The sequence below is a fragment of the Montipora capricornis genome, chromosome 9 (assembly GCF_036669925.1).
Source record: "Montipora capricornis isolate CH-2021 chromosome 9, ASM3666992v2, whole genome shotgun sequence".
NCBI classification, from domain to species: Eukaryota; Metazoa; Cnidaria; class Anthozoa; order Scleractinia; family Acroporidae; genus Montipora; species Montipora capricornis.
In genome coordinates this window covers 23,325,626-23,333,818 of record NC_090891.1, presented here as the reverse complement: position 1 = coordinate 23,333,818, position 8,193 = coordinate 23,325,626, and the positions used below count along the sequence as shown (strand labels likewise).

The 8,193-nt window shown below is 37.7% G+C and overlaps 1 protein-coding gene across 1 annotated transcript in view; it reads right to left on the bottom strand.

The window, feature by feature from the left end:
* Positions 1–7,619, bottom strand: part of LOC138016110 (uncharacterized) — a 191,567-nt gene extending 183,948 nt beyond the window's left edge. Inside the window, exon 1 of the mRNA XM_068863287.1 lies at positions 7,264–7,619. The gene's annotated coding sequence lies outside the window, so the exon portion shown is untranslated. The remainder of the gene's footprint in view (positions 1–7,263) is intronic.
* Between the last annotated feature and the right edge of the window lie 574 nt (positions 7,620–8,193).

The window sequence follows — 8,193 nt, the reverse complement described above, 5'->3', positions numbered from 1 at the left end:
TTTTCCTATTTTTGTTTCCTTCTTCAGGCGTGGGCAGTGGCAACAATGGTTTTAATGCCATTTTCTTATTTTTTTCAGGGGCTGGTCAATAAAAAAGGCAAGTGAAGCTATGATTTTCGCAGTTGTGAACGCAATTTTTGCAATTGCGTAGAGAAGCCTGAAAAATTCAGGACTTCAACGGGATTTGAACCCGTGACTTCGCGATACCGTGGTTGCAAAAATTACAAAAATTGCGTTCACAACTGCGAAGATTATAGTTTCACTTGATTCCATATAGCTCAGTTGGTTAGAGCGTCGCACCGGTATCACGAGGTCACGGGTTCAAACCCCGTTGAAGTCCTGAATTTTTCAGGCTTCTCTACGCAATTGCAAAAATTGCGTTCACAAATGCGAATATCATAGCTTCACTTGATTTCATATCCGCAGTTCATAAATGATCCAATTCATATACCGTAAAATTCCGAAAATAAGCTCCTCCAAATATAAGCCTCCCAAAGCGGTAACGCAAAAAATCCTCCGTGAAATCGCCCCTCCAAATATAAGACCCCGGGGAGCTTGTACTTGGAAAATTGCCCTCAAATACAAAGTAAAACAAAGCAAAAACAGTAAATTCACTTCCAACTATAAGGTTAGCCCAGTCGATTCGGAAACGCAAGTTTCCCTCCGTAGATAAGCCCCTCGAAAAAGGCCTTTGAAAAATATAAGCCACGAGGGTTATTCTCGGAATTTTACGGTATATCATTTTTTCGTTAACCTAAAGGCTTAGCCAACAGGTTGACTAATATTGCAACCACGAGAACATCGTCGTATATCAAATCTATTTGAAAATGTTTGTATTGGCGTCTTTCCATAAATCAGGTATTGGCAGATGTCCCCGCAAATAGTGAATTCCCTACAAAAGCTGTGTATTCGGACCTGTTCCCATAAGTAGGGTATCGGCAGATGTCCCCGCAAATAGCGAAGTCCCCACAAAAGCTGTGTATTCGGACCTGTTCCCATAAGTAGGGTATCGGCAGATGTCCCCGCAAATAGCGAAGTCCCCACAAAAGCTGTGTATTGGCCTGTTCCCACAAGTAGGGTATTACCAGATGTCCTCACAAGCATTAAACATTTTGTTACGTCCTCACAACTAAGTCCTCACAAAAAAATTAAAGGTTTTACAACATTTGAAGAGATGTATGAAGAGATGAGACATTAAGCAACAATCGTAGCAAATATTGTTTGGATGACTGCAAAAGAAGACGTAGTCCCCACAAGGGGGATTGGGAAACATATGGCCCACAAGTAGCCAGGGGCGCGTATGTGTGCACGGACAGAGGTATCTGCCGAACACCGAAGGACCAAAGGTCGGCTTTCAGTTATTATAGCCCATGTTCAAATAGTCGTCTCAGTTGAGTTGTGGTGGTGAAGATCTTCAGTAATGGGGTGTAAACACCAGTTTATGAATGCTTAGCTTTTACTTAATCGGTCGAAGCACCGATTTTAATCAGTAAATGGTTAGCTTTCAGTTATTTTAATCAGTGTATGTGTACATTTATTATCACCGAACACTGATTAGCATAGATGAGAACATTCGTTTTGCCTTCCTGAAAAATATCCCTTTCAATGTGTGGCGCACCATCTTAGTACATTTTTCTTGGGTTGCAATTTAATGTCATTTTTCTTTGGGATTTCAAGGAACAGTAAACTAAACCGTTATCTGGCATTGCAGCAATGTTTAAACCACAGAAAGGCAATCTAGTTAACGAAATTAGCAATCTAGAGGAAATCACTTTTTTATTACGGTTTGGTGCTTCAGGGAAAGGTTAAATATAAGGTCGTTCGGCTCTTGTTCAAACTTGTGTCTAGCTGTGACAGACATTTTGTTTTCGCAGAAAAATCGGAAGACTAAGAGCGCTTTCCTTTTGTCAGAACTGGCCGGCCATACCTGTCAGTTTGCAAAGAAAGTGCAACAGTTTGAACGAACGCTTGCATGATAATTCCTCGCATTCTTGTCCGGCGGGAGCAGAATTTATCAATTGACTTAATTTGATTAGTGTGTGGATACGAATCCGCTGCCGATTCTCTACGCGGTATAAGCACTAGAATAATTGACCAGAAGACAAATGCAAATGGACATACATTACTTTTGTACCTAATTATTGCTGGACATGCTTTTGGGTGAAATTCTCTCGGTTTTATCACAATTAAAACAATCTATAGTAAAGGTAAAGTAATTAACGCACAAACTCCTGGAGCTGTAAGCTTTCAAAATAGAGAAAATTGCAGTTCTTGTTCTTTTTTAATAGGGTTTACATTGAAGGTTAACCGGTACAACCAAAAACGAATTTCAATGGGGATGTCGGCAATGTTATCCAAGGATTGTTCCCATTTAGACGATTTTGATACACTATTTCACACACCAGTTTCCAAGCCGCCATTTTGTGCACGAAGAATATGCGATCTTGAGAAACGAAAGAACGCGACAGGATCCAAAGGCGAATCTCAGTAGAAAAATCTATAAGGAAGCTTCCTTCTTGTAGCCTTATAAGTCCTTTGCAATTAACACTATTAAAGCGATACTTGATTAAATATTCCTTGTTTGTCTTTGGATTTAACTGCCATAACACAATTTTCAAGCTACTGAACATTCAGTGAATCCAACAAATTGTTGATGAAGGGATGAATTTTACTGTATCTCATAGACTTATTCAATTGCTCATAATTTATAGTCATCAATTCAAATGATCAGCTACTCGCCCTAACATATTGTCAGACGGAGAACACGACGCATTTGTCAGAATTATTTACTATCAGAAAATGTTCTTATTTCCTTGGGAAGAGAGTTGCTGGTCTGGCCGCTTTAAGATGCGCAACTTTGAGTTGTTTGGTTTTATATAGAAGAAATTAATTTGAGTTTCAGATAAGATATCAATGGTATCCATTTTTTATCAAGATATGCAACTAGTTCAAACAGTATATAGGTCGGTCAATAAGTCTCTAACATGGTTCAACTTCACACAAAATTTATAAACTTTTACAATAGATTCCCAGATATATAACGAGGACATTTAATACCCTGGATATCATCCGGTTTACTGAAAAAGAAACTTAAAAATTGAAATGAGTAGAGCCGTTGCTCAGAAATTTGAAGTACAAGATACACAATCGGGTCATACCAAGGCGAGGAACGTAAGATTACTTTGCAGTTACACGAAAATCATTCTCCCAGCTAATTAAGCTTAAGTCAAGTTGCTACCTGCGAACCTCGAAAACGTTATAAAATGATTATTTTCAAAGCAACGTCTTGGGGCCCAATAAACTGCTCCTGATTTAAAATTGGATCTCTTTGTAGCTCACTAATCGTCGCATAGAACCGGAAACCAGTTGATGGGTTGCAAGCGTGAATCAACAATTACTGTTTCTTGATGTCATAGTAAACGAATCTCTCCCAACCATGTATATTTGCCAAACGGAATTCTTTTCTGTATGGAATTAGGTCTTACACGAATCTTTGTGCGTAATTTGCACGGAGAATCTGTCTTAACTGATTGTTTCATGGTGACTTTATACGCAATGAATTTTGTTATTCGTCTGTAACTTACAGAAGGTCTCCAAGAACTCTCAATAGAGAAAAAGAAACGAAAAGCGCGAAGGAGATTGGGAAAGAAGAACTTTGAAAGTTATGTTGTGTGCATGGAATTTGGTTACAAAGATGGTGTTGAGAAATGAAGTCAACCATGCACGGCTTGGAATTCTTTTCATGACTCAATGTGAATTCTCATCTATATTCCAAGGTCATTTGTTAACGGTAACTTTAGCTTATTTTTTGCCCGAACGAAGGAACGAAACGAACGAAAGGAACGAAAGGAACGAAAACAGATATGAGTGATTCTATCTGTAAATATCAGTCATCTGAGGAGGTTTCCAAAACATCCCAATGAATTTCTATACATATAACACCCATTTGTGTGCTCCATGATGTGCAAGTCTGAATCTATTTTCAGATACGTAGTTAAACGTCTTTACTTTGCTACGGGCTTGTTAAGCGGAGAATTTGTCATTTCAACGTATCTAATCGAAATCAGTCCTTCGACTGTATTTTCCATGCGGTGATACAATAGATGACAGAAATTCACTTTTCCTTCGACAACTTCGCTCTTACGGGTGAAATGATACAACGAAATCGAAAGATGTGGTACTCAAGAAGAAGCGATAAATAACTTAATATGCCAGAGTCGAACCAAATCTTTGAAGCGAGAAGTTGGCACCGATATTTTAATTTACTACCATGCGTTGTTCATTGCTCTTTTGCAACCACTCAACGAGACAGTACACTTAAGAGAATAAAAGGTTGAAATAAACGCAGGGAGTCTCTAACGTATGAAATTCACGGTGAGTATGCATTCGGAGTCCGAAAGGATGGCTTCGTAACTCGATTTTTCCTTACCCGTTCACCTCACCCATGTTTTGTCTGTTATTTCCAGTAAAAGGAAAAAGAAAAACGAACCTAAAAATAAATATATTTTTTGTGAGGTCCAACAAGAAGGGGTTGCTTTAGTCAAAGATCATTAATTTAATAGGTCAATTAGAATAGCATAGAGCCCAAGATATATACATCGGCCGTGGGTTTGAGTTTCGTTCAGACATGGATGCTTCCTTTCGTCAGACTTTGTTTTAATTCTTTAAGTTACATGCTTAAGTCACTGCAACTACTATTTTATTATCGTAACATTTCGCAGCCGCAGTTCAGATTTTTGGCAGAAATATCTTTTTATGCCATGGACTGATGAATCACAATTCTGAAGAGCAGAGTAACAGGAAGGAGATAAAGAAATTAACGGGGCAACTCTTGTAAGCTTTCAAAATGGAGAAAAGTGCAATTCTTGTTCTTTTTTAATAGGGTTTACATTGAAGGTTAACAGACTCATTGGTACAACAAAAACGAATTTCAATGAAAATGTCGACAATGTTATCCAAGGATTGTCCTTATTAGTCGATTTGCGAAGCACTAACTCAATGATACCCTATTTTACACACCAGTTTCCCAGCTGCAATTTTGCTCACGAAGAATATGCGATCTTGGGAAATGGGAGAATGCGACAGGAGTCAAAGGCGAATGTCAGTACTCGTCAGAGTTCTTTAAAGGATGGTCATAGGGAAATATGGCTTTAAGTAAGAATTACATCCAGTGATTTCTTTGAGCGTTGGAATCTTTTGTTGAATTTATTTTTTTGTAGTAGCGAAGCTAGGGATTGTCAGCAATCGATCCGCAGACTTTGTTGGAGTGATTTTATTAAAAGTAGCGAAGATGTAATTGCAAACATAACATGGAAGAGGTGTAGTTTATTCTCCGTATCGACTATTTGCTTCCTAACATCATACTTACCTTCGCTGCTGGAATATTTACATCGAACCAAGCATGAAAAGCATTTACACTATGAACACTATTAAAGCGGTACTTAATTAAATATTTCTTCCTTTGCCTTTGGATTTAACTGCCATAACACAATTTTCAAGCTACTGAACATTCAGTGAAGCCAACAAATTGTTGACGAAGGGATGGATTTTACTGTATCTCATAGACTTATTCGAATAATTGTTCATAATTCATAGTAATCAATTCAAATGATCAGCTACTCGCCCTAAACATTGTCAGACGGAGAAGACGACGTATTTGTCAGACTGATTTACTATAAGAAAATGTTCTTATTGCTTTGGGAAGAGAGCCTTGCTGATCTGGTTTTAAGATGCGACGCTTTGAGTTGTTTGGTTTTGGATGGAAGAAATTAATTTGAATTTCAGATAAGATACCAATGGTAGCCATTTTTAATCAAGATATGCAACTAGTTTAAACAGTATAGGTCGGTTAATAAGTCTCTAACATGGTTCAACTTCACACAAAATTTATAAATTGTTACAATAGATTCCCAGATATATAACGTGGACATTTAATACCCGGGATATCTTCCGGTTTACTGAAAAAGATACTTAGAAATTGAACTGAGTAGAGCTGTTGTTCAGAAATTCGAAATACAAGATAGACAGTCGTATCATACCAACGCGAAGAACGTAAGATTACTTTGCAGTTACACGAAAATCCTTCTCCCTGCTAATTAAGCATAAGTCAAGTTGCTACCTGCGAACCTCAAAAAAGTTACAAAATAAATATTTTCAAAGGAACGTTTTGGGGCCCAATAAACTGCTCCTGATTTAAAATTGGATCTCTTTCTAGCTCCCTAATCGTCCCATAGAGCCGGAAACCAGTTGATGGGTTCCAAACTAGAGTCAACAATTGCTGTTTCTTGATGTCATTGTAAACGAATCTCTCCCAACCATGTATATTTGCCAAACGGAATTCTTTGCTGTATGGAGTTAGGTCTTACACGAATCTTTGTGCGTAATTTGCACGGAGAATCTGTCTTGAATGTTTCACGATCACCTCATACGCTATGCAGTTTCTTATTCGTCTATAACTTACAGGAGGTATCTAAGAACGCTCATTAGAGAAAAAGAAATGATAAGGGAGAAGGAGATTGGGAAAGAAGAACTCTGAAAGTTATGTTGTGTGCATGGAGTTTGGTTACAAAAATGATTTTGGGAAGAGAAGTTAACCGTGCACGGCTTGAATTGAATTTCTTTTCATCACTCTCTGTGAATTCTCATCTATATTCCCAGGTTATTTGTTAACGGTAACTATTGCTTATGGAACGAAAACAGATATGAGTGATTCTATCTGAAAATATATCAGTCATCTGAGGAGGTTTCCAAAAAAATCCCAACGACTTTCTACATATATAACACCCATTTGTCTGTTCCTTGATCTTGAAGTCTGAATCCATTTCCAGATACGTAGTTAAATGTCTTAACTTTGCTACTGGCTTGTTAAGCGGAGAATTTGTCATTTCATTGTATATAATCGAAATCAGTCATTCGACTGTATTTTCCATGCAGTGATAAAATAGATGACAGAAATTCACTTTTAGTTCGACAACTTTGCTATTACGGGTGGCATGATACAACGAAATCGAAAGATGTTGTACTCAAGAAGAAACAAGAAGTAACTTAATATGTTAAAGTCGAAAAAAATCTTCGAAGCGAGCAGTTGGGACCGATATTTTACTACCATGCGTTGTTCATTGCTCTTTTTTCAACCAGTCAACGAAACAGTACACTTAAGAGAATAAACGGTTGAATTGAACGTTCGAAGGCTCTAAAATATGAAATGGTAAATATGCATTAGGAGTACAAAAGGATGGCTTACATAACTCGATTCTTACTTACCTGTTCACTTCACCCATGTGTTCCAGTTGAAAGAAAAATAAAAACGAACTTATAAATATATGTATTTTTCCTGAGGGTTGGTTTAGTGAACGATGTTTAATTTAAACTTACGCTCGCACTAGGTCAATGAGTATAGAATAGAGCCCAAGATATAGAGATCGGCCTTGGGTTCGAGTTTCATTCAAACCTGGTTTTTTTCTTTTGTCAGACTTACTTCGTTTTGTCAGACTTACATGCTTCGTTCACTGCAATGACTTTTAATATCGCAACATTTCGCATCCGCAGTTCAGATTTTTGGCAGAAATATTTCTTCATGCCATGCACTGATGAATCACAATTCTGAAGAGGAGAGTAACAGGAAGGAGGTAAAGAAATTAGCGGAAAAACTCTTGTAAGCTTTCAAAATGGAGAAAAGTGCAGTTGTTGTTCTTTTTTATTGGGTTTACATTGAGGGTTAACACACTCACCGGTACAACAAAAACGAATTTCAATGGGAATGTCGGCAATCACGTTTTCGGATGATTGTCCCTATTAGACGATTAGTGAAGCACTTATTCAATGATAATCTATTTCACACACCAGTTCCCAAGCTGCAATTTTGCGCACGAAGAATATGCGATCTCGAGAAACTTAAGAACGCGACAGGATTCGAAGTGGAATCTCACTTCTCGTCAGAGTTTTTTAAAAGATGGTCATAGGGAAATATAGCTTTAAGTAAGAATTACATCCAGTGATTTTTCCGAGCGCCGGAATCTTTGGTCGAAAATTTTTTATTGTTGGGAAACAGCGAAACTAGGGATTGTTAGCAATTGATCCGCAGAATTTGATGTAGAGATTTCATTAAAAGTAGCAAAGATTTAAATGCAAACGTAGCGTTAACATGGAAGAGGTGCAGTTTATTGTGCGTATCGACTATTTGTTTCCTAACAT